The sequence below is a fragment of the Stegodyphus dumicola genome, chromosome 7 (genome assembly GCF_044657685.1).
Source record: "Stegodyphus dumicola isolate Sdum_Otavi_A_Nest chromosome 7, ASM4465768v1".
NCBI classification, from domain to species: Eukaryota; Metazoa; Arthropoda; class Arachnida; order Araneae; family Eresidae; genus Stegodyphus; species Stegodyphus dumicola.
In genome coordinates, this window is record NC_140774.1 from 176,267,778 (window position 1) to 176,295,330 (window position 27,553).

Below are 27,553 nucleotides of genomic sequence, written 5' to 3' on the forward strand. Positions count from 1 at the left end.
AGTTTCTCTAATAGATTTTTCACTTTCAATATGCAAATTAATAACTAATTTTCGAATTTCAGGCAAAGTTTCTTTTCGTTTAGCATTCATGGCTGCACAGAGCTAAAACACACAAAAATTCCAAACCAAACTGGAGAGAAAGACTGCAGACGATTTTATAAATTATTGCCAATTACTTTTGAGTAAAAATAAAAACCCCAAAAAATATTTTTATTGTAGTACGTAGTAGTATCTAATGGTGACCCATCATTTATGTGAGCCATTTTTTGCTCCTTTCCAAACAATTGTATTTTTATTAAATTACTATTTTAATATTTTGAGAAAATGTATGTTATGTAATAATTGTTACTAAATTTAAGTATGAAACACACCCACAAAAAATTTTTACATGTTTTTTAATTTGTTTTATTACAGTTTCTTTTTGTAAAGCACAAGTGTCCCATCCCTTTTGTAAGTATCGCGAATATTAGACATTTTACCTTAGAAAATGTCCCACTATATCACCCATGCGATATTTTTAGTGTTGGAAAACAAATGATTTTTTCTTAGAATTAAATCGTTCCACACTAATAAGGTTAATAATAATAAATTAGAAAATTTATAGAAAACGCATTTTAGTTTTATTGGCGGTTAAAAATTACATTTTGCACCCGATAAATTAATAAAATAGAAAATTTTACTTACCCACTCTTGTAAAAAGTAACACCTTGAAAGAAATAATATTCACTAATTTCATGTGTGATATTATTTATTTCTCCGTAATAATGTTAAGACTTGATTATCATCGCATTTAAAAACAAAACTAGAAATGAATTATATTTTTCCGGACCAGTTCATCGGAAGTCTGATTCAAAATAAAATAGTGTATATAATAAAATAATGTATAGAATATTTGTGTTTTTCAGTTTTATTTGAAAGTACCAGTTACTAAATATTAGCGAAATTACTTAATTTTTTTTCAAATACTACTGCTTATCATTTTTAAAACCTGCGTATTTTGAAAAATATTTTTAATACATTTTTGGCAAAAACTTTAATTTATTCAAAAAGCTCCGAAAATGAACTTTGTATTCGGACACTTTCAGCAAACAGATTACATTAAAAAATATGAAATTAGTTGGGCATTTAATATTTCACTAGTTATAAATTATTTTTTCACAGCATAGATTCAACTAATTTGTCAGTGTAAGAATGCTACATTTATATTCCATTTTTTATTAAGAATTACTTTTAGCAGAGATTTCGAAGAAATCACGTATCCTTATTCTTTTCTCCAACTCACTTAATACATGTCCGATAAAATTTAAGTCTGGAGAATATGAGAAGTTTTAAGACAATTATATAATAACCACAAGCAAACATTTAGGGCTGTATGTTTAGGAAGGTTATCCTAATAGAAATTGAATGCATTTTGCATTCCAAGTTTTCTTGCAGATGTTTTTAAGGTTTTCATTAAGAATATTTATAGATTTATACTGATGCGCATTATTTTCCATAAAAAATTAATTTCCAATCCCAAAGCAGCGACACATCCTCAGGTCATTAAGTCTCATATTCATGGTTTCAGCCCATAATAATCCGTGAGTTGAACCAAAATATATACAATTTTGACTCGTTTTTAAACAGAACATTGTTCCAATACGATAAATATTTGATTACCCTGTATTGTCTCAAATGCAACCGACTCTTCCTCCAAGCCTGTACCAACCACGAGAAATTCCCAGCGTATTACAGACGATTCCTCAGACGGGACGTCAACTGTTCTTGCGGTTTTCGCGGGGAAGACACGAACGCACTTCATAACCTGCTCTCCTGCTCTCTGACAGAGCACCTTCGACAGCAGTTCTTTCCTTCCGACTACATCACATATCCTGTGAATAGACTGTTCACGGACTATTACTGCAACAAGGGCATCTTATAATGAAGCAAGAGATAATGAAGCAAGTGAATGAAAATAATTATATCCAAGAAACTACAGATTAATGTAAAATGTAGAAAGGTGGCCTAACCGTCAGATTGCTAGCAACGACTAGGATGACTTCCTAACCCTGTAGTGCCATTAATTTAGTTTGGCGGAACAGGTTAAGTAAAGTGACTATATCTCTTACCCTGTATTGTGCTAACGCCAGGCTTATTTTCCTTGTTTTCTCGTTGAAGAAGAAATTTCATTCTTTCATCATTTCCATTATATCCATTTTCTGTAATGAATCTTCTAACAATTTTAGGATTAACTTTTACTGAAAACTGTTCTTCTTAATACCCTGCAAATTTTACAGCACTAGTTTTGGCTTTTTGTTTGTTTTTTCGTGAGATAAATCGATATCATGTACTCTAGTTTTCTTTCTCAATGTGTGGTGTGAACGTGTGAAAATTCAGGATGCCTACACGTGGAAAGTACAAAAACCTAACTTCGGTGACCAAAGTTGAAATTTTAACGAAACTAGAGAATGGCGAATGTAAAACAAAGTCAACAGCTGGCTAGGGAATTAAAAAATACATTGTAAACTTATTTGAATATCAAGAAATCAATTTTAGATTCATGAGAAAAATCTAAATTTGCTAGAGGAAGGAAACTAATGAGAAATGCGTCCCAAGAAGATCTAGAAAAAGTTCTACTGCTATAGATCTCAAAATTTTCCGATGAATGGACCCTATTGCAGTCCAAGGCTGATGAAATGGCAAGCCGAATGGGTGATGCTTTTAAATGCAGTGATGGATAACTTTCTCGATTCAAGTCAAGGCACAATATTTCTCAATATTTCTTATCAAACTGTATGTGGCCAAAGCTCTGATATAAACAAAGACCTATGCACTAATTTCGATAGGAAAGACTGCCAGGGATTTTCTCCACTTACCTGCCGAAAGATATTTTTAGTACCGAACGAAATTACATTTTTTGATAAACTCTTACCAAACAAGACATTACATTTCAAAGAAGATGCTTGCGACGGAGGTAAAAACAGGAAAGGGAGAATTACAGCTTTAGTTTGTGCTAATATGGGTAGGCGTGAAAAACTTAAATTATTAGTTATTGGAAAGTCCCAAAATCTACTGTGTTTTAAAGCAATTCGAACACTTCCAGTTGATTATGTATCCAAAACAAAAGCATGGATGACACGAGACATCGTGAGTAACTGGTTAAAAGGAATAGAGAGGAAAGCGTTAAATTCTGTTATTTTTGCATAACGAAAACTGTCAATATAACCTTCTAGAACCTTCCATACAGGTTGAATATTTATCGCCAAACACAACTGCGAAGCTACACAGAATCTTAAAACAAATTATGGTAAGAGACTTACAGCAAATCAATTTTTCTTTAGATTGTGGTGAAAATTACGACATTACTCTGCTAATAGCTGTAAATAATCTATACGCCGCATGGAATGCTGTTAAAGAACGCACAATTAGTAACTGCTTTCGTCATGCTAAATTCATGCGCGCTGAAAATAACAATCACATCGAAGAATATGGCGATACTGATACAGCTTTTTATGAATTCAAAAAATAGACTTAAAAGTCTGAGGGAAACTGAGCGATGATGACATAATAAAAACTATCCAAGAAGATGATAAAGAAGAGATCTTTTTGGATTCAGAAGATAATGCAGAGAATGTTAAGCTTCCTAATGATCAAGCCATAATGGACTCTATAAAACTCTGAAAGCATTTATTTAGATTGAAACTTCCTCTGAAAATGAATTGAGATGTTCACTTCGAATCGAGAAACTGGCTGAAAAATGTAGGCATAATAAACAAAACCAAACACCCATTTTACAGTTTTACCTTAAAGAGTAATTTATATTTTTAATTAAAGTTTACTTTCTACTGCATATCTGTTGCTTCATTTTATGATTAAGGTAAGCCTTTATTGTTTTTTAATATTGTTGCGTGCGTATGGGTTCGTAATATATTGAATGCACAAGTCCGATAAAAGGTTAATAAAATGTATTCTTAGCAAAATATATATAACAAACGCTGGAATTTTTCCTCAGAGATGTTCGTACAAGTACACAGTATCACGCAATGTAATCAGTAATTATACTTCATACTACTAAAAACGTTAGTGTGCAACGCAATTCAAAGAGAAAGAGAGAAAGCTAATCTGATCTCAGGCTGAACTCAAAAAAAGAAAAAAAAAAAAAAAAAAAAAAAACAGCAGCAGCTAACTAAACAACTGAGCTGAGATGTCTGTCTCCGTCCTTATATAGCTTTCAATCGATCACGAAAAATTTCTATTAATTTCTTTGCTTCTCGAGATGACTTCTGAAAAGCAACAAGTGGCTGGAACTACGATTACAGCTAACACAGTAGTCAATTAGATTTATTCAATTTCAATACAAATTAAAGAGATATTCATTTGCTACTATATATGCAAATATATTTTTACTTTCCCGGTGTAGCTTTCTCTTAAAATTTATCTCGAGCTGCATTGCAAGAGGAGGAAACACAACAATTTAAATTATAATTCTACTAAAATATCTAACTAAATACAAAATTCGTAACAATATGTTTAATTTTAGATAGTGTTCTATAATATATTTTCTGGGGTTATACATACTAGGAGATTTTTCTTCTTCAGTCATCCACTTTTAAAGTTTTATTTCCTCTTAACATCGAATAATTCGAACTCTTTTCTGAGAAATTTTGAGTTTATAGAACATCCACGGTATATCTTCTGTTAAGACTATCACAACGCCCTTTGTCAGCTAAATTCAAGTATTATTAAGTTATGCGCATGCTACTTGATTTTCCATAAACATTTTGTCAGAGGTATATCCCCAAAATTTATTTTTACTTTGGTTTGTTCAGTTAAGCAAATTTTTAGCAAATTATTTCCAAGCTGTGTGGACTAAAATTTTATTATAGTCCAATTGCCTAAAATATTACATTTTATTATATATTACAAGGGATGTTTTATTTCTTAAACAAGATAAAGTAAAAACGTGTTCATTGTTTAGCTTCATACATATAAATTTGTGTCTCTGTTAAATTACTAACCCAGAAGAAATTCTGGTAACTTTATTTACTTTAACGGTAATTCAATGACCGGTTGATCACTGTTGTAATGCAGACTTGTTGATGGGAAAACAATCAGATTATTTTCTCTCTAAAGGAACGAGAGGAAATCGGCTCATCCTTTCCAAATGGAGTTCATAATGAGATTATTACAGCCTCTTCTACACTGAACGAAAACAAATTATTTACTCTTTCCAAATAACAATATAATTAGATTGTCCTTTTGGTAAAGGTTAGCATACAACAGTGTTCTTAATCATCTGGAAATCTTATTAATATTAAAATTTTTTTCTAAATCAATGCTCTAAAAACTACAATTCTACAATTAATTCTATTAAAAGAAAATGTACGTTGTTTTCCCTTTTAATTCTAAAAGTAAGAAAAAACTTCACTGTTTGTTCTGTTTTTATAGCTATTAAAATCAATGAAGTTTGAGTTTAGTATTTCAATAAATGTTTTACTCTTTATGTAGTTAAATTGTGATTACAAATGAAAACCAAATTTGATGTGGATACCACATCAGTTTCTTGTATGGCATATTAAACCGTACACATTTTTTGCTGCATTTCATTTAAACGTATTTTTTCGAATTTTATTAGAAATAGATTTCTCATTCAATTAATTCACTTCTCACGTTTTCTCGTTTCTTCCAGAGCTCTCGTTTTTGGAAGTTTTCCTGTGGGGGCCATATGAAAAGCCTAATCAACGAGTGTCCCATTGAAATCAGAATGGATCATAGCCGACAGCATTGCCGTTCTTGCCGGCGATATTCGGTAAATACCTAGTGTCTTCGCAAATGTGCGTCAATCCAGATCCCGCTGGTGTAAAAACTGCATTACAGCTGTTGGAAGGTCTTTTGAGAGATTTCTATGTACACGTTCTGTTAATAAAATGTTTCCTGTAGAATCTTCTCTCATTCCTGTGTTAATTTTTTAAATGTGCACTTTAACTTCTCACTGCTTGCCTTCCGACCACATATTCTATGACGAATATTCTATGACGAATATTGCTCGTACCGTTGCTTCGATTACACCTTAAAGTTTCTCCCTCTTTTCAGATTCGCCTTGTATATTGACGCGAATGGCTTCTACGTGTGTGCGAGCTGGATGGAGGTTTTTTGGTGCAAGAAGTCTTAAAAAGGTTTTGTACTTGCGTGATACTTGTGCTTCATTCCTTTTCCAGCATGTTACGTTCTCCTTTTGGAATATATTCCTACGATAATTGCCTAATAGAAAAGACTGAACATATTTAAGACTTATAAATAAATATCTTGTAAGTTTTTTTTAAATACTTCAATTTAAATGCCTGTAAAGACTGGCAGCTTTAATTTGTATTTTATTTGTGTTCTATCTGAGTTCAGCAAAAACTAAGGGCATTAGCCCAGAAGAGCTATTAATTTCGTTTGGCATTTTGTGGCGTTTCACTATAAACGGCGTTTCACTTTTCAAATTGTTGCCACCAAATATTATCGCCTGTGTTATATTTAAAGAACTTAAATAATGAAGAATATGCATAAATGTATGTCCGTTTCTCCCAGTGTGATAAAACAACGGTACCTAGAGCCATCCGATTTTGAATAACGTACATCTCCATGCGAATATGGGCATCTGGAAGCCCTAATTTGGAATTTTTTTATTATCGATTTCATATTTTGTAACATCTTAACCAATTTTTGATTAACAAACTCAACGGTTTCAAAGCGAGCAATGGCAACATTGCACGGAAAGGAAAACATTTTTATCTCCAGCTCGCGACACTGTGTATAGGAAATTTTAAAGATATGCCCATTTTAAAATTATTTTTCGATATTGCTGTTGAATTGAATTTTATGATTTAATTGCGAAGAACTTGATATTTAATAAATAAAGGTAACACACAAAACGTTAAAAAAACGCTCCTTTGCGCGTAATGTCAAATCTTAGAGCTTTCAGATTTTTTTTATTTATTTATTTTATTTTTTAAATCATCCTAGTATAATGTGGAAAACTTCTTAGTAGGATATGCATTTGTCAGTGTCAAAGCGTTTTTGTTTTCGTGTTTTCTTGTTTAACGTCATGACGAGAAAGCTTCTTGCATCACTAGTTAAAGTCGCATTACGAAAACCACTACTTAGTTTCGCGTCCTACAAAGATGGTTTTTCATAACTTTGTTGAGTGGTATTGCCTTTTTGATCGATGAGAAGAAAATACAACAAATCTCGCTGTGTTTATTACATCCTATGTTCACGCACAAAGTCTATCACTCGTTCAAGTTAATCCCACAGAGTGTTAGTTAAACAAAAACATAATGTAATTACACTGTCAAACGCTTGACTGCATTTGATAAAAGTATACACGAGGAAGAATACGATAAATTTCTGCAATTATCATGTACAGAATGCAAACGAATTGTCTACTGTTGTGCTGCCGTTATGCACAATAAATGAATTTTATTAAAGGTTATAATTTGGATATTAGATCCATTACAGGGAGAGAAAAGTCAAAACTCAAGGCGTGAAGTAAACAGCGTGCAGTCAGTCGTGAAGTAAACAGAGAAATTTCTGGAAAACACACTGATGTAACATGAAATCCCAACACCAAGAAGGAGTTGTGCTAGATAAACTAAATTTGGGAGGCGTATTTGCACATCTAAAAGATGAGGTCTGTTCAAATTTGGCCTTAGAAGAATAAGTATGGAGATAGTAGCGCTACGATGACCATGCAAATCACATTTGCTATAAATTGCTTCACGTGTTTTAAATATTTGCTTTAAATACCTTAATTACGTATTTATTTTGTGTGCTTTATTTATTTTCCAGACTGCGTATTGTGAGGGAAATTAGAATCAAGAATGCCTTTCGGGAGACGAAGAAGGCAGTATCAGCAGCTTATTGTGTTTGAACGAGGCCGTGTAATAGGTTGATTTTGCTTTTCTGAAATATAAAATCATGTGTATGAATTTTAATTACAAATAATTCTTACGATTTTGGATATTATGTATTTATCTGTGGTCGATAGATTTTAAAAAAATTGAAATTTTTCAGATTTTATATTATGCCCAAAAGGGCATTTTTTTAACGTTTTGTGTGTTGCGTTTATTTATTAACTATCATGTTCTTCGTTCTTAAACCACATAAAATTCAATTCAACAGCAGTACCACGAAATATTTAAAAACAGCATATCTTTAGAATTTCCGATAAACAGTCTCGCCCGCTGGAGATAAAAATATTTTTTTTCCTTAGAGTGGTGCCATTGCTCGAGCTGAAATCGAAAAAAATTCGTTAAAGGTTTCCAAAATTTGAAATAGATAATAAGTAATTTCTTCGGCCGTACATATACTAAAATTGGAACAATACAGAGAAGATTAGTATGGCCCCTGCGCAAGGATAACACGCAAAATCGTGAAGCGTTCTACATTTTTTAAAAGAACTCGTTACAGATCCCCAAATAGTCTGGTATATCACAGGCCATGGACCATTTCCTGAATACTTTGAAAGATTTAAAATAATAAACACAAATATCTGTATTTGTGGACAAATAGGATCACCTGATCACTATATAACGAGCTCCCAGGTTACTAAAGATTTCCATATTAGAATGCCATCTACAAATATTCAGCCTTTAAAAAGTTCTTAGTAAAGCATAAGCACATCATAAGGAAAATCAGAAAGGCAATGGATATTTTAACTAAATTGGGTATAGATTTATGTCAAGTTACATAACATGATTCAAAGATTATTGAAAATAATGATTATCCTATTGAAAATAATGACTATTGTGAAAGAGTAAGAAATAATGTCTCAAATAATATAAATATTTAAGACTATAATAAATAGGAAAAAATAAGATTTGATCAAGATTTATATGTATAGGAAAGTAAAAGATTGTGAGAAAGCGTAATTATATTTTATAGATTATATTTATTACGTATAAAATTTTATTGATTATATGTTAGGTATTCAAAATTTTCTATTTAGGTATTCAAAGTAATTCAGTTTTATATTTAGGTATTCAAAAATTTCTATTTAAAACTATTGTTATTAACCAATATTGTTAAACAAATATGTAAATGTCTTATGTCACAGTTTGCCACTGTTTGGCCATGTATAAATTCTTTATTGTTTTACAATAAATTCGAGACGAAGGGATGGTGAGGGATGATGGTGTGACCCTTCAGTATTTTATTGGAGGGTTTCACTCGAGAAAGGAGGACGTGGCGCAAAACCGACTAATCATAATCACGACTAATCATAATGGTAAGGGTAATGGTATAATGGTAAGGGTCCTCCGTTAAAAAAAATCGATAATAAAAAAATTCGAAATTCAAAATTCGGGCTTTCAAGTGCTCATAATCGGTTGGAGAACTACGTTATTCAAAGTTTGATGGCTCTAAATGATTTGATGGTCTCGTTGTTTTTTGACAATGCCAGAAACACTTATGCATTCATGCAGATTCTTCATTATTTAGTTTCTTTAAATATAATGCAGGGCGATATTTGGTGGCAACAGTTTGAAAAGTGAATCAACTTAGAAAAATACACGACGCAAAATGCCGTTTTGGCACTAAATAGCCCTTTGGGTCTAACGCTCCTTTGCACTTTAAAAAAAAAAAAAAAAAAAAAAAATATGAACCAAAGTATTTTGCATGCTGCAGTTCCTACATATATCATCACGAAAGATGAACAAATAAGTTCTAGGAATTTATAATCGTTCATATGGAAATATCTTTTATCCGGAATCAGAGAGGTGTTCTAATTGCTGCCGGCCAAGAGAGATGCTATTTTGAACAAACAAACAAACAACAACAAAAAATAAAAAAAAATAAAAAAATAAAAAAAAAAAAAAACCTTCATTTGCAGTTGAAAAAAATGCACGCATTTGGGCCGCAAAGAAAAGGTTACCTGGTATTTTCGAACATCCAAAAAATTTGGTAAGAATTTTGAATATCCGGATTGTCTCTGGTCAAACATTTGTATAGAGCGTGTTTGGAAGAACGCCATTGCATACATATAAAGGTACTATTTTGAAAACAATCAAATTGAACCTTTAATATACTGCATAAAAATATTAAATTCAGTTCGCAAGTTATTTCAGAAACGTGTTTGCATTAATACATCTCAGTATAATTCATTTTCAATTAGTTGCGCTAAAATCTTTGTTATGGCTGTTCGCAAACTAAAACTGTAACTCTGAACAGTTACGTTCATTCTTTATTCGTGCCTCATAATTCAGAATCGCTTTGTATAAAATGAGCGAAACTTATTAAGAGCGCCATTTCCCACCCAACAAGGTTTTCCTGTTTCCCTCCGAAAGTTTATTGTAAAGCCGGCAATTTATTGAAGGACGCTTCCGGTACTAGGGAGACTCTTCCCGGAAATGCGTACGGAAAGCAGAAGAGAGGAAAAAACTTCGTCTCTCAAAGATCGCTCGCTCTCCGCGTATCAAACTTAGGTTCTTGCATCTTTTCAAAATTGGATTTTCGCTTAGTCATGAGCGCATGAATGCGGTAAATAAATGGGATATTATTTTTGAAGTTTAGTCAATTTTTTCCAGCGTTCTAGCCTTTACTATTTTAAAATGATACATCTGCTATTAAACAATGAATAATCCGTGAGTAAATTCATGTCAGTCATTCATGCATGGAAAGACAGGGACACATAGCGTCATCAACCACTGAACACATTGCACTGGCCTTTTTATTTTGCCCAAATTAGCGTTAAGACCAGTAGCGCTATTAGTTTCAAAACGGCATTTTGCGTCGAATCACTTTAAATGTCCGAATTACTTTTCAAATTTTTGCCACCAAATATTATCGCCATGTATTATATTTAAAGAAATTAAATAATGAAGAATCTACATGAATGTATGTACGTTTTTCACATTGTGGAAAAACAGCGGTACCTAGGGTCATCAAATTTTGAATAACACAGTCCTCCAACCGAACATGGGCACCTGAAAGTCCGAATTTGGAATTTGTTTTATTGTCTATTTCATATTTGGTAAAACTTTAACAATTTTTGATTCAAAAACTCAACAATTTTAAAGCGAGCAGTGGCAGCATTGTAGGGAATAAAACATTTTTACCTCCAGCGTGCGAGACTGTCTGTCGCAAATTCTAAACATATGCTATTTTTAAATAATTTCAACCCAAAGTGGAGTTAGCCCAAATGCTCTCGAATCATGTATGTGTCTGTAAACGGGAAAAAAAAAAAAAAAAAAAAAAAACCTCCCGTTTTGGTGTATTGCTCTGCCAGCAGCCTAAAATTGTTATTATGTATAAAAAAAATCTGATGTGTACACCACATGACTTCCTTGTACGTAATATTAAATTATACGCATTTTTTCTTGAATTTCATTTAAATTGATTGGATAGAATTAAATCTACTTCGTCGACAGCGCATAAATTACAATAGAATAAGTGCACTCTTTAAAATTCACTATATTTGTATACTATAACGACACTCTGAATGCACAAAATTTATATCATTTGAAGAATTATCGTTGCCACATGTTCTATTCAAATACTATAATAAAGCTAAAACGATGTATGAAAGAAATTAAGCAAACAAAACAGAAAAGAAACAGTTTTTCACAGACGATTGAGTATTTCTCATTCAATTAATTCAGTTCTCACTTCGCGACAAGGCAAAAATACATAAGAACTCAAAATATCTGCATTAAAAATTACGAAGTAAATCTTAAACACTTATTTCCTCGAAAAAATTCCAGAAAGGATTAAGCATGATTTAATTCGCAATAATAAATAAGGCGTTATTTTTGTGTTGCGAAGCTTAGTCTCTCTAGATTGGCAACAAATCTACAATTCTGCTGTTTCAAATGTAAACAAATATGTCCGCCATGTTATTTAAAACTTATTTAAATAACATGGCGGACATATTTGTTTACATTTGAAATAACTTAAACACTTAAACAGCACTTAAACAGCTTTTAAATTGTTGATAATTGTACAAATATTGCTTCCAGAATTACGAAAGGCATAAAAACCTTAACCGGAAGATAAAAACAACATAATTCAATCATTTTTAAAGCAAAAAATGTATAATTTACAAAGATATAAGAGTAAAGAAACTGAGATCACTGAGCCAGGTAACAGATTGGATATATATATAAATATCAGGAATACACGAACTCATTTTATATTCCTTTCATTATAAAGTGCTTACTAGAGCAAAATCTTGAATTCGGAATCTAGATTTCTATTATTTTTAATGCAAATAAAAATAACTCGCTTTTTTATGTATTAACGAAATCGTTTGTTTTTTTATATAACATTTTTATACATTTTATATAAATTAACATTACTGAATGGCAATACTCAAAAATAAAAACAGAATTTATAGCTTCGAATGAGGAAGAGAACGATAACTTGCATGTAAATATTAGAAGAATACTATAAATAAAATATTTATATTTTATAGAATGCTTATATTGTTTTGGAAGGCAACTAAATAATAGGAAATTCAAGTACCGTCTCATAGCGGCTGCCATAAAAAAATTTGAAAGTATTTTATAGCGGGTAAGTGAAAAGCTTCTTTTGCAATTTTGTAAGATTTCGGTATTGCGATAACAAAAATGGCACTCAGTAAATGAAAACAGATTGTTCTGGGGTAAATAATCCCAATTACTTAGCCCAGAACCTTGAAATCAATACATTTAACAAGTGATAAAGCTAAAGTGCTTTAAAGTAATGTAAATCCACTTCCGAGTAATATGACTCCTTGAGTGCTAGAATTCCTTGAGTTTTAGCGCATAATCATATTTTATTCATTCTAAAAAAACATTAAATTAATTAGTTAAGTAAATTAAAATTTCATGCTTTTATTCTCAGTGAATAAGTATATCCAATTAACATATTCTGCGAATTAAAAATAAATTTACTTTCTTTAAAATAGTTACATTACTGCACATTATTCGGATTGATAATTATACGAATTTAAAATTGTTGCCGTTTGTAATTAAAAAGACAGAATTTGAGTATCACTTTAGTTGTTGATTGTGTATATCTCCCTTTTTAAATTCTGCCTGAACAGATGAAATCAATCTCTGATTGGAGAATTTTATTCTTTTAATCTACATATTTAAATTCAAATTATGTTGTTAAACATTGAAGGCAAGCTTTCAAAAGGGGCACACCAGCGGCAGAGCGGTAAAGTTGCTGAACACTGGTAGTTCCGACCTCGGTTCGATTCCGGTCGAACCGGCTGACGAAAATATTAATTTTAAAATTAAATGCGAATGTTAATTTTAATGGTAAATTTTTCAAATGACAGACATTAACCTAAAGTTCTGAGGCTGCATTTTAAAAATTTTAATTTCATATTTTGGGAATTATTTCTCGAATTAATGCAAGCATAATTAATTATGTAATAAATGTTACTTAAATTTTCCACTAATTACATTATTTGCATAGCTTAGTAAATGAAGGGACAAAAATTCTCTGAACAGAAACGTAGTTTATACGGATATTAGGTTCCATCCTTCGGATCAAATTAATAATCCAGCGGCAACTCTTCAATTTTATCTATTAAGCAGAGTTACGTTAAAAGCAAGAAAAAACGCGACTTTCGCCAAATCTGGCAACCTACCACATCCAGCTATGGAAGATCAAGCTTGCGTATCCAACAGCTGCAACTCGTAAAATCACGTGACTATAGTGTAAAGCACGTGGTTTCCTTTTTGTAAGTGCCGAGGATGATGCCGAGAGAAAAACAGTGACAGATAGAAAGACAGACGAGTAGCAGGCTGAAAGTCCTACGTCGTACGAAATGTTCGTGCTGAGTGGCTCTTGCGCAACTTCTTGAGTGAATTCGAACAGAAAAGCGTAATCAAATTTTTTTGTGGATAGTGCTGCATTTTCTACCGCTTCGGATTTTTTCTTCGTTTACCAGGTCTTCGTGTGCTTCCGAACACATTTTGGGGTAAATGTGCCACTGAGAGAGGCAAAGGTAAGCTTGTTTTATTTATATTTTATTCGAATTATGCAAAGTGCCGCCGTTTGAAGAAGCATGAAAGTGTCAATGTTGACCTATTTTGAAATTTGCCGGGTTAAAACTGCCGAAAAATACTAAGGCTAAAATGCAAATTTTTGTAATTCTGAACAATCTGGGTTGAAGAAAATTAAAATATCTTCTGTTGATGCTGATTTTTTTTCACTCCGCCCCCCCCCCGTTTTACAAAGAACTTTATAGAAGGCGATTGCTTAATTATTCTCTTACTACTTTTTTTAAAAAGAACTACAAAAAGATTAAATTTGGGGAAAAAATTGTGAATCTAATTAAACATTTTTCTTACATAGATATATTGACAGAAATCTAAAGGCAGAAAACGGGGGGGGGAATGTTTTAATTTTCTAGCTAATATCGGTGCTATTATTTTCCTTAGATATTTAAATTTTGTTCAATTAATTTATATTAGGAATATTAACTTATTAAGTTTATTCCATTTGTTGAAGTATCATTTAATTTTTCTCATTAAGTAAACAATTTAGCTACAACAGTATTACCTGACTAAATAAACAAAATAAAAAATTCTGAAAAACTTGAGATTTTATATTACACGTATTTTTAACATTTTGTGTGGGCTTTTATTTATTAAAATGTCATGTTCTTTGCACTTAAGATACTACAAATAGGAACTGCAGTTTGTTTGCCTGGTCGAAATAGTTATTATCGAATCATTAAAATGAATAGTTTTTTTACATTTTTAGACTATTAATCTGCACTACTATTTCGGTATGTCTTATAGTAGGTTTAGAAATCCGGATGCAGCGTTTAGTGTTGCCTTACATTTTTCTGTTTGTTTTCAGTCTTTTCTCGGTTATCGAATCAATGCTCCGTTGTTTTACTAAATGGCTCTACAAACTCTCTTTAAAAAAAAAAAATTATTATTAACGTTTTGTGTGTTTACCGTATTTATTAAATATCACTTTCTTGGCCACATAAAATTAGATTCAACAGCAAAATCACAAAATAATATAATTTAAGAAAAACATATCTTTAGAATTTCCGATAGAAGTCTCGCTCGCTGAAGATAAAAATGTTTTATTCTGTACACTATCGCCACTGTTCGCTTTGAAATCGTTGAATTTCTTAATCAAAAGTTCATTAAAGTTTTGCAGATATGAAATAGATAATAAAACAAATTCGAAATTCAAAATTCGGGCTTCCAGGTGCCCATGTTATGGTGAAGGACTACGTTATTCAAAATTGGATGGCTCTAGGTACCGTTGTTTTTCCACAATGCGAAAAACATGCAGTCATTCATGCTGATTCTTCATTATTTAATTTCTTTAAATATAATACAGAGTATAACAAAAATTATAATAAATAATATTTGTTGGGAACAATTTGAATAGTGATACGCCATTTATAGTAATTCAACGCAAAATGCCATTCGAGACTAATATCTCATTCAGGATCAATGTCTCTTTTGGGCTAAAAAAAAGTGGTGCAGACTTTTGCGTAATATTCTTTCACGCGATTTTCAGAAAATATACAGCTTTCTTGTTTTATATGTTGCAAAACATCGAACAGCGATGTACGAGAAGCATGTAAATGAAGACAAAAATTCAGGTTCGTGTTTAAACGTCATGCTGTTGTTATATTGGGTTTTTAACGAAAGTTTCCCGCCACCGCAAATATCGTCTGCGCAAACAGTTCACGTTGGAGTATTTAATCATATTTTGTCAAAGGTTTTTTGGCATTTGAAAGGAAAAGACTTGATTGAGAGTGAAATTTGTAAAAAAGAATATCATTATCGCTAAGGTGTTTGAAATGGAACTATAAAGCTACCAGAGTAGAACCATCATTTACTTCCAGTTCCGTTGCAAAAATACAGCTATAGAATGTCACCAAATCATGTGTACAGCTTAAGGTACTAATGTTGTATCATATGACACTGTGAAGTTTTGGTACCGCAAGTTAAAAAACACATTCAAGAAGCAGAGCGCTCTGGCCGGCCTACTGATGTTGATGAGCCCCGCCTGCCAGAACTTGTGGAAAACGATCAGCGTGAAAACCACTCGAGATCTTGGTAAGGAGTTAGACGCTATGCCATGTCCATTGTCGCGATATGAATCGCATAAATTTAAAGTACAAATCCCTGGGTGCCGCCTGAGCAGACTCAAGCAGATAAGGATACACGTGTTTAAACTTAGCTTAATCTGCTCGTATTTCAACGCAAGGACTAAATTCTGACAGGATCGTCACTTGTGATGAAAAGGGGATTTATTTAAAAAACACAGGCCAAAAAGGCGGTTAGGGTGCGGCCGGTGAGCCCGTCGGCAGTGACGGAAAGCGCAATTTGACTAACAAAAAGATCATGCTTTGTATCTGGTGGGATTGCCATGGTATTATCCACAAAGTGTATCTGGAAAAAGGTAAAACTGTTGACTTTAAGGTGTATAGCGAGTACTCCGTGTTGACGCTGCTATCAAGGAAAAACGTCGAACTGAGTTCCGTCGCAAAACAAGTAATGTTCCATCAAGATAATGCAAGACCACATGTATGCACTGGCTGGACTCTGTACGGACTTGAATGGGATCTTTTAGTCATACCCACCATGTAGGCCGACATCGCTGCTTTGGACTTATACCTTTTATCACACCTGAGGCTACATCTTTGTGGTGCTATCTTCCATTCTGCACATGATGTCCGAAATAAGGTTGATTTGCTTTTGGACTCGCAGCCACCAAGTTTTTAGGCCGAAGTCTTTGAAAACTACCAAAACTTTGGCAGAAAATCATAGATTTGTGTGGTGATTACTATCTGCACTAAAGATATTGCTTTTATGTTTTTTTCCTAAGTTTATTAAAAACGTTTCTTGGCGGAAACCTTTCGTTACAGCCAGATATTTAAATCTGGAGAGGAAAGTGAGAGATATCTACCTAATCTTCATCCGACTTTTAACCGAGAGCAGCTTCAGAAATGAAGTCAGACAGTAGAGCACGCTTGAACCTCATTTACCAATCTGTCGGAAGATCAGTCATATCGGCAAATTCTGAGTGATACCATTTTGGTAAGCTGTTACAGTTGAAAATGTTGTTTGATGGCGTACGTATTTAGTTTGCCTTCATTAAGCATCATACTTCCAGAGTAGTTTGACGATATGAAACACATTAATATTTTGGCGCATCGTGAAATTGTTGTAGTCAAGGTCAGATATTTAAAATGCTGTTCCCGAGCTAATATTAATGTTATAATCTAAGTTATAAATTAAAAATTTAAATGCGAATTAAATCCAACGTAAGAACATTAATATTTAGCTTCATTTATTTTTTTTTAACTTTATTTAGTACCAGCGAAAGTATCCGATGCCGGTCAAGTTAGACTGAGAGTAATGCATTTAGCAACAGAGAGAACGATACCGCTTGTAATCCTTCTGTAATAACGATGCAAAAAATATGATTCATAGTTATACATTTTTCAGTCTCATGTAGTATGGAATGAACCCACAAAAAAAATTTCGATAGAAAAATAAGCTAATTCTCTCTCTTTATAACAGCAACAATTGCACGCAGTTTTTAATGATTTTCGTTAATCAAATGGTCCTCAAAGCTGAAATTCCATTCACTATTTCACCTATATTCAATTTTAGTCGATTAAATGTGGCAAAAAATATATCATAATGTATCAGAAATCAATAACGCCAACAAACATACAAACAGACATTCTTCTTTGCATGTATAGATTTTGTTAAACTTACAAATTTTTGGTTAACAAACCTAACGATTTAAAAGCCAGCAGTAGCAATACTTTACCAAATGAAGCATTTTTATCTTCAAAGCGCGAGACTGTTCCCACTCGAAAAAATGAGTGCGAAAATTAGCACTTTCAGAGTTTTTAATTAATATTTCGGCTGATTAAAGTCGTACGATGGGAATAGTCGAAGATGGGAATAGTCGAAATGGCTTGCTCCCCTGAATTTTTGGAATCGGGAATAATGTATTTAATGTTTGTCAGTGCTATTTTTATTTCATCGTAAAACTTAGAATTTATTATTAACAAACTCTAGGATTTGAAAGCGAGCAGTGGCAACAACTTAAGAAATAAAGTAGATTTTTATCTCCAGCTTGCGAGGCTGTAACCACTCGGAAAAATGAGGGCGAAAATTAGAGCTCTACAATCTGTGTTACTCAAATAATAAGTTTCTGGTAAATTTCGCCATAAGCATAAATTTTGTTGCGTTTATATTTAGTGTTATTTCTGTAAGGGAAGGATATTTCGAATAAATTCAACATAGTATCTCATAATTGTACCACACTGAGAATGATTAATTTTCTTCAGATGATTATAAGACTGATTGCCACAAAAAGAAATCGGCATCAGATGTGTTTCGGTAGAAGTGTTTCGGTGGTAGCAGATTTTATATTTTTAATATATATATATACTAGAAAGCCGGGCGGTCATACGAAATGACCGCTGTTGTAGATATTATAAATTGTTATTAAAATGATTTGTTCAAAGGTGTCTGCTAATTTAAACTGAATTACCCAGGGCAGACGGCGAGGACGCCCCTTTGCTAACTGTCCCACGGGGTTTCCCCCTTCTACTTGCGGCCCACCAGCGGCCGAGCGGTAAAGTCGCTGAACACTGGTAGTTCGGTCCGAGGTTCGAATCCCGCGAACGGGCTGGCTGCATGGGCGTTTTCGTGGTTTTCCCCATGTGTAACGTGTATACGAGCCAGTTTCCCTTAGAAAGTCCTCCACGAAAGCATCCCTCCTCTTAGGCAGATAGCCCTCGAGGCTTTGCCATAATCACACACACACACGCACACACCTTCTACTTGCTTAATTGCTTAAAGTACAATGAAAGAAACCTCTGGCGGTACATTTCTTAAGAGTCCACCGCTAGCTCAATCAATAAAAATGATTTAAATAATGAAATGTTAATTCACATGTCAAAGATCTCTTTGTACACAACATTTCTTGTGTAGATCTTTCCATCATTTTTAAGCTCGCCTTGCAGAGGACCATCCAATATTTTTAATTTTATGTCCGTTCTTTCACGAACTCTTGAACAGGCAACATAAAGTTGACCGTGTCTAAATGCAGGCTCAGGTAAAAAAATACCAACGCGCTTAAGCGTTTGGCCCTGAGACTTATGGTCATAGCAAAGGCAAGTTTTACAGGAAATTGTCTACGTCTCAATTGAAACGGCAACCCTATGCCGTGGCAACTTCACACCATTGGCTAGTACAGTTACGCAAGCAACCAATAAACTATCGACGACAAACAGAAACTTAAGCCGCATATATATGTAGGGTGAAGTAACATCATCTCCTTCGAAACGGCTGGCTTAGCGAAGCACACCGTTGGATTCCGCAGGTCCGTGGCACGCCATTTTGACCATTCGCGTCTTCTTGGGACTTTAATTAGCCGAGATATTAATTAAAAACTAATTTTTCCCTTTATTTTCCACGTTCTTTCTTGGGTTTTTCCTATTAGAGGGATTCGGCTACATGCCAAATTCTTTTTTTTCGAATATCTACGGAACGGCGCCGAGTTAAAATTCGAGACGCGTATCCTCGGATTCCAAAAAATTCTTCGAATCCATCGATACCGTTCTCATCTTCGTACGACTTTAATCGGTTGAGATATTAATTAAAAACTGCGGAAACGTTAATTTCCGTGCTCATTTTTCCGAGGAGCAACAATAAACTATCGGCGACGCACACTTTAGCTGCTTGTATATATAAAGATATATATATGTATTGCATTTTAAATAAGGATGGGAACACTAAATGCCTTGTGTGTGTACAAATCTCCAAAAGATTCGAGATTCGAATACTTGATTTTTTTCCCTTCTACTTCACAGCTTATTTAAAAAAAATATAGAAAATCACGCAGTTAATATATTTTTTTATATTATTTTAAAAGAGGGAGAGTAGTTTGTTTCATAATCTGTGAAAATCTCAGAACTTTGTAACTGATAAATTGTTACTTCCTTGTACAAAGTAAAAGAAGTATTGTATTCGCGAAAAATTTCGGGTATCACATTTCAACGAAAATATCCATTTTGACCGCTCTCGAAGCCTTTAAACGATGTTTTTGCGTGACATCTGTATGTACGGAAAGAATAAAGAAATCAACTCCTTGTACAAAGTAAAAGAAGTATTATATTCACGAAAAATTTCGGTTATCACATTTCAACGAAAATATCCATTTTGAACGATGTTTTTGCTTAACATTTGCATGTACGGAAAGAATAAAAGAATCGTTTTTCCAAAACGGATTGTAAAATGGATTCAGAAGAGAATTTTTTCGTGACGTCTGTACGTACTTTTATATGTATCTCGCATAGCTCAAAAACGAGTAGCCGTAGAAACGTTGAAATATTGTATATGGAATTACTATAACATATAGTAGTGCATCTCCCGTTTTCGTTGCAGTCGGCTGCACTCAAAAATTCAAGTAATGTAAACCCTTTACTTCGTATAATATATGGTGCCACAAGTTGTAAGAGAAAATCTTACTGTTTAATAAACAAAGTTTCATGAATTAATGTATGAACTCTGTAGTATTATTATTACAGTTGTTTCATATCAGCTCTAGATTTTAATAAGTTACTAGATCTTGAAAGTTAAGCTTCAGTTCCTATCGAATTTTAGCGCTACCATTTCGAGCAATAAGAAAACTACCATCTTTCGCTTTGGGAAGTGGTTGGAAGAATTAACTTTCTTGAAATAATTCACCATGACATATTACTCGGGTATATTATTTCAAGCGTGACTGCAACAGTTGCCAAATATGTCTGGTAAGAAATGTGAATTTCGTTACTAGTTTCGGGTAACTCACGATCATTTTAGAGACCTATCATTAATCTGGAGTCTCCACCTAATTTGTGTCGTTCTTTTCTTACAAAATAATCAATCTCTTTCAGGAATCCGAACTTCCGGCTCAATCTACGTAGTTTGTTCTTGATTCTCTGCTGCCTAGAATTTTGATACATCAGCAAAGCATATATTAGAACCTATCGATTATTTGAGGAAGACTGCAGTTAATTAGAACAACTGTTTTACCTTAGTTTTATCTGCCAAGAATTCTTAAAATTACATATACAGTGGCTCACATTTGTTTTCTGATGCTTTTTATTTGCATAGATGTACTAAATTATTGAAACATAGACTCCAAGTTTTTTCTAATATATTATCTTTTCTTTAAGCTTGGTGTGTTACAAAATAAATATCATTAAAATATCCCTTATAAAAATAGTTTATTTGAAGAGTGTTAATAAGTAACGCATATAATAGTTCGGACACTTGAAAGTTTTGTTGAGATGTTTTGGGAAACGAAGTTTCTTGTCATAATTTTTTAATGAAAATACTGCAGAAGAATTATGGTCTACATTTGGAAATATTACTTGCGTTTAGCAAAATTTTTAACATTTCTGTATTTGAAGTGAACATGACAAAAAGTGTAGGGTTTCGTTTAATTTTACGATTAGTTATTTTAATTTGTAAGCCTTTTTTGTCTTGTCGGAGCCACATAAGCATTTCATAATTAGCATCAGAATCAGTATCTTGAGAGAGAGTGTGCTTCTGGCATGCGTGCTACGTAGTTAGATTCTGCCAGCTCTAGTTAATCTAACTATTCTCGGCTTTGCATTCTCTTGCCGCCGGTGCTTGAATCTGATGCGCTGGTAATTTATTGAGCTAGCTTATAGCTTAGTATTTAACTGTGTAGTCTTAGACAACAGATCAACGCTTAGATTGAATTGACTCTTCTTATTTTAATTTGCATTTCTACAAGTTGTAGTTATTTATAGCACAAAGGCGTGCTCTTATGTTCAAATTCTTTTTAGATAAGAAGGGTGCTTTAAAACCTTTGTAAGACTTTGTCATGCTATCTCAGACATAGCGGTAACGCGCTACATGTTCTTAGGGTTATAGACTAAAGTAGCAGTACTAGATCAAGTATAACCTTATAAATGTGAAAGAAAGACAAATTCATTTCGCTAATATTTATTGACTGATGTTTGCGAATAAAACTGAAAACACATGTGTCCGAAAACAAATGTGCTCGACTGTGTATACCAGGGGGGGGGGAATAGCGCGGCTTTCGCACGCGAGTGGTATAAACTGATCAGAGCCCAAATGTAATTATTTTATTTCATTCCTTGTTCGTTCAGAAATTTGGTACTGTTATTCAAAAACACTGTACTCATTTTATCAAAGTATTTTATTTTAAAAAAATCTTTAAAAGTTAAATTTGCTTGTGGGTTCTATACGAATGGATAGACTGATACTGGTGGATGATACTGTATAGGAAGACTCTACCGAATTTCTGAATCAAATAGTAGCGGTAGAAACTAAATTGGGTGTCTGTGAGCGAAAGAGAAGACGCATGTAATGGATCAGAAATATTTAGTATCATGCATAGTTACAAGTTAAAAATAATATAGAAGTTAGTTAGACGTCCAAATTGATGAGAAATTTGCGGCCAATTGATGTGGAGTTTGTGCTTTGGAAACTTGCAATAAATTCTGAATGATTGTTCAGAATTAGACGTTTCTTTCCATTTGAAGCCTGCCTCACTACTTTTAAAATCTGCCGCCCAGACGGGAAAGTGGTTAGTAACTTTAACTAGCGCACTGAAGGGCTCAAGTTCGAATCCCTGAGAAGGCAGGGATCTAATTTGTCCTTCTCTTCATAGGAGGCAACAGTGGCCCATCGATTAGGTGCCTCCCTAATAAAGTGGCCACCGCTTCCGGCCTCACTAGTGGCCAATGCTTTTAAACGGCTAGAGCCCACCGTGGGACTTTCAAAATGCTGTAAATATGGAGTTAAGGTGTAAAGATCGTGAATTATAAATAAAGGAAGTAGAGTTAAGTTTTCCCGAAATGGAAACTTCAGAATAAAAAGTGTTCTAAGATCTGACTAAAGTTATGTAAATATCGTGAATTATAAATAAAGGAAATAGAGTCATGCTTTGTCGGAATGGCAACATCAGAAGATGTTCTAAAGGTCTAATCTGAAAGTTTGCACTAGTAGTTTTTTTTAAGATGGAGGAGTTATATTTTTGTGTTTCTTATGTCTAAAGAGAATTTATTAATATTATGGAAAATAGCTTTTTATTTGATAAGAACCAAATTTTCTCTTCACTGAAATAAGTTTGAGAAGATCAGTATAAATTTCATCTCATTGTAGAATTTTAGAAACAAGAAAGGTTTACTTAACTTTTGAAAAATCTAGTTACGACTCTCGAATTTTCTGAATTCCAACATTCGTCTTTTTACCGGTTTGAAAGTCGGCCATCCCTGGTATATACAGAGACAAATGACGAACAAGGCATATGAAGCAGACGATTTGCTTAGACTTCTTGATACGAGTGTGAAATCTAGAATAAGAATGGAAAATAGCTTGATACGGCAAATGCAGATAAGAATAGTCTGATTCTAAATTTGTATACTATTTTAAAAGTCATTTTACGTTATTTTTGTACTTAAAAATTCTTTCTAATGAATAAAAGAACAAAATTTCAGAATTATTTTGATCAATTTTTTTATTTGCGTATTTATGAATTATTTTGATCAATTTTTTATTTGCGTAGACTTATTTTTAAACTTAAAATTCTTAAATATGATAGAGAGTGTAATAAATATTAAATTTTGAATAAATTTGTGACTTTGTGACCGTTTATCACTGTGAAGAGTTTTTCTTCTGAGAAATAAAAATGCGGCGCTGAGAAGAAATTATTTTGGAACTTAAGCAAAAACTTATCTCGATCATTAATGTTTTTACTTAAATGTTATTCTATGTCTTACAATAAATATCTCCTACATCATTTTCTTAGCAAAATTGTCAAGATAAAAGATGTTATGTACATACATATTTTAAATTTTACTAGCCATAATTTTATGACGTTGACACTGCAAATGTGTTGCATTTAAAACTCTTCTACTTACTCAGTGCGTAAAAACATAAAATTAAAAAAAAAAAGAAATTAAAGATTCCCGCTATTTTTACGATGTTATAAATTATGCGATAACTTATCTCTTCTTCTGTGTTTTCGTTTCCCCGATACGTAAAGTCATTTCAAGACATTAAGCTGAAATTATGAGTGCACAAACTGGTGTGCTGCATTGTCATGCTCTGGGGCACGTGCCGGCCTCTTCTAGAAAGAAATTTAAAAGATACTTTGTAGCACTTTCCAGACTCACCTTTGTGCCATACGTTATGGGTAGAGTAGAACCTTATTTATCCGTACTAACTGGTGTTACGCCAGTATGAGGTTACCTACGAATTATTTGTGGCAGTTAAATACATAAATGTTATTACAAGTTTTCTATATATGTAAAATTTGAGTACTTTTTGTATTATGTTAACATGAAACTTTGCAGAGATGATGCTTTGCCGGAAAAATAAATTACAGGAGCCAAGTCTATTTAACATTGAGTAAATGGCTATCTCACTGAATTGGCGAGAAAACGCCAAACGTCGCCAAACTTGGTGACATTTTGCTTCGCTCTATGTATAACTGTAATTGGTATCGTGACCGAATAAATGTAATTAATTCTTATATGTAACTGTAACCGTATTCGGCCCTCATATGCCTTCCAGTAATTTCGAGAAGTGGAAAATGCCAGAAATTGCGAATTGGTTCCAATTAAGTTTAATAATTTTGTTTCATATTTTGTATTTTACAAGCATATACAGTGAAACCTCTGTTCGGGAAACTAATTCGTTCCTGAAGGCTGTTCGTCAACCGAAATGTTCGTAAGTCGAATCAATTTTCTCCATGAGAATCATGCAAAATCGATAAATTCGTGCCTGGACCACAGATGATTGCTTATTTAAACTTTGCAGCTGTACTTTGTGCTCTTGTATGTAACCAAAACCAATAGATATTAATTAATATAAAACAAAAAAGATAAATAAAGTATCAAACAGATAAAATAGACAAAAAATTTCAATTTAATTTTACTGTGCCTGTGCAAAGATGAACGGATAGCGCAAGTGGAAAATGAGGAAGAAGAAGATATTATTTGGCTGCCAAGTTCTACTAAAAAAATATCAGGTATTTAACTGTCGTTCTTTTATCTTTTCCTTTCCTCTAAACACCACCAGTGGCCGAACGGTAAAATCGCTCAACACTGGTAGTTCCGACCTGGGCTCGATTCCAGGCGAATGGGCTGACTGCATGGGCGTTTTCGAGGTTTTCCCATGTGTAACGTGTACACGAGCCAGTTTCCATTAGAAAGTCCTTCGCGAAGGCATCCCTTCTTTTAGGAACCATTATACGAGCGGCTGTATTGGAAGACCAGTCTTTTGACCATTTCCTATTTCACGTTCGCTATTCTGAGACGAACTGTTGAGAACTTAGAGATGACTAATATCGTGTTTCAGTGCTGCCTTTCTCTATTGTTTCACTACCTAAGCGGCACTGGAGAAGCTCCGTTAAACAGTGTTTCCTTTGCTATCCAGATATTTAGAGAATAAAAGATGGTTGTATTTCTTAACTACTTAGATTCTATGCTTTTTATGTGGCTCTGTATTATTCAGAGTTCAGATCTTACGTATCGCCGTTCTACCATAATTTATAGCTCTTAAACCCGAAAACCCGTGAAGATAATAAAATAATTTTAAAAAAAAACTGAAAGGTTTCAGTTTTTAACGGTCACACAAAAGGGTTTATTAAGGTTTTTTACGTTCTCGCTGAGCTCGCAGTCGACCAGTCTGTTTTTAAACTCACTCGTACTAACACCTCTTTTTTTTTGTTGTTGTCATCTTTTGAGCTTTATTATTAAGCATAATTTTCTTTATACTTACGCCATGTACAATTCAACAGCAAAATTACAAAACTTTGAAAAGCAACATAGCAATATACGTATAGAATTTCGGATGCAACATTAAGTGTTCTCATACATTTTTTTCTGTCCTCCCAGACTTTTCTCAGTTTATGATATCTATGTTCAGTTTTCTAGGATGGCTTTGCAAAATCTTTCTTTGTTTTTTATTAACGTTTTGTGTGTTTATTTATGAAATATCACGTTGTTGGCGCTTGTGTCGCATAAAATTAGATTCAAGAGCAAAATCACAAAACAAAAACAGCATATCTTTAGAATTTCCGATACACAGTCTCACGCGCTGGAGATAAAAGTGTTTTATTCCATGCAGTATTGTCAATGCTCGCTTTGAAATAGTTGCGTTCGTTAGTAAAAATTTGTTAAACTTTCACAGGATATGAAGTAGACAATGAAACAAGTTGAAAATTCCAAATTCGGGCTTCCAGTTGCCCATGTTTGGGATGGAGGATTGCGTAATTCAAAATTTGATGGATGTAAGTACATTGTTTTTTCACAATGCGAGAAACGTACACTGAAGTGACAAAAGTCATGGGATACCTCCTAATATTTTGTCGGTCTTCCTTTTGCCCGGCGAAAAGCAGCAACTCGACGTGGCATGGACTCAACAAGTCGTTGGAAGTCCCCTGCAGGAATATTGAACCATGCTGCCTCTATAGACGTCCATAATTGTGAAATTGTTGACGGTGCAGGGTTGACGGTGCAGGGGCACGAACTGACCTCTCGATGATGTCCCATAAATGTTCGATGGGATTCATGTCGGGCGATCTAGGTGGCCAGATCATTCGCTGGAATTGTCCAGAATGTTCTTCTAACCAATCGTGAACAATTGTGGCCCGGTGACATGGCGCATTGTCATCCATAAAAATCCCATCGTTGTTTGAGTATGTGAAGTCCATGAATGGCTGTAAGTGATGGCTGTAAGTAGCTGAACGTATCCATTTCCAGTCAATGATCGGTTCAATTGCACCAGATGCCATATAAAAACAGCCCAGAGCATTATGGAACCACCACCAGCTTGAACAGTGCCTTGTTGACAACTTGGGTCCATGGCTTCGTGGGGTCTGCGCCACACTCGAACCCTACCCATCAGCTCTTACGAACTGAAATCGTGACTCATCTGACCAAGCCACGGTTTTCCATTCGTTTAGGGACCAACCGATATGCTCACGAGCTCTAGATACCGTCGTTTTTACTTCCTTGTACGAAGTAAAAAGGAAGTATTGTAATCACGAAAAGTTTCAGGCAGCATATTTCAACGAAAATATCCATTTTGACCGCAATCGAATGCAATTTAACGATGTTTTGGCGTGATATCTGTACGTAAGGACAGAATAAAATACTCTTTTCCTTAAAAAAATTATAAAACTGCTTTAAAATTAATTCTGAAGAGAATTTTTCGTGGCGTCTGTACGGACGTATGTACGTACGTGCGTGCGTACGTTCGTATCTCGCATAACTCAAAAACGAGTAGCCTCAGAACGTTGAAATTTTGTATATAGGACTGCTATAACATGTAGATGTGCACCTCGTATTTTGATTGCAATCGGCCGCACCAAACGTATATAAATATATTTATATACATATCCACTCTGTTACCCGGCTCAGTGATCTCAGTTTCTTCACTCTTATATGTTTGTAAATTGTACATTTTTTGCTTTAAAAATGATTGAATTATGTTATTTTTATCTTCCGGTTAAGAATTGAATTTATGCCTTTAGTAAATCTGTGTGCAAT

The 27,553-nt window shown here is 33.6% G+C and overlaps 1 protein-coding gene and 1 non-coding gene across 3 annotated transcripts in view; both read left to right on the top strand.

Annotated features, from left to right (window-relative positions):
* Positions 1 to 8,308: 8,308 nt before the first annotated feature.
* Positions 8,309 to 8,415, top strand: LOC118194689 (U6 spliceosomal RNA). The gene has a single exon (XR_004759132.2). It is a non-coding gene; the product is annotated as a U6 spliceosomal RNA (small nuclear RNA).
* Positions 8,416 to 13,723: 5,308 nt separating this feature from the next.
* Positions 13,724 to 27,553, top strand: part of LOC118193555 (uncharacterized) — a 292,528-nt gene continuing 278,698 nt past the window's right edge. For both annotated transcript variants that reach the window (XM_085821089.1, XM_085821090.1), the window contains exon 1: positions 13,724 to 13,960. The gene's annotated coding sequence lies outside the window, so the exon portion shown is untranslated. The remainder of the gene's footprint in view (positions 13,961 to 27,553) is intronic.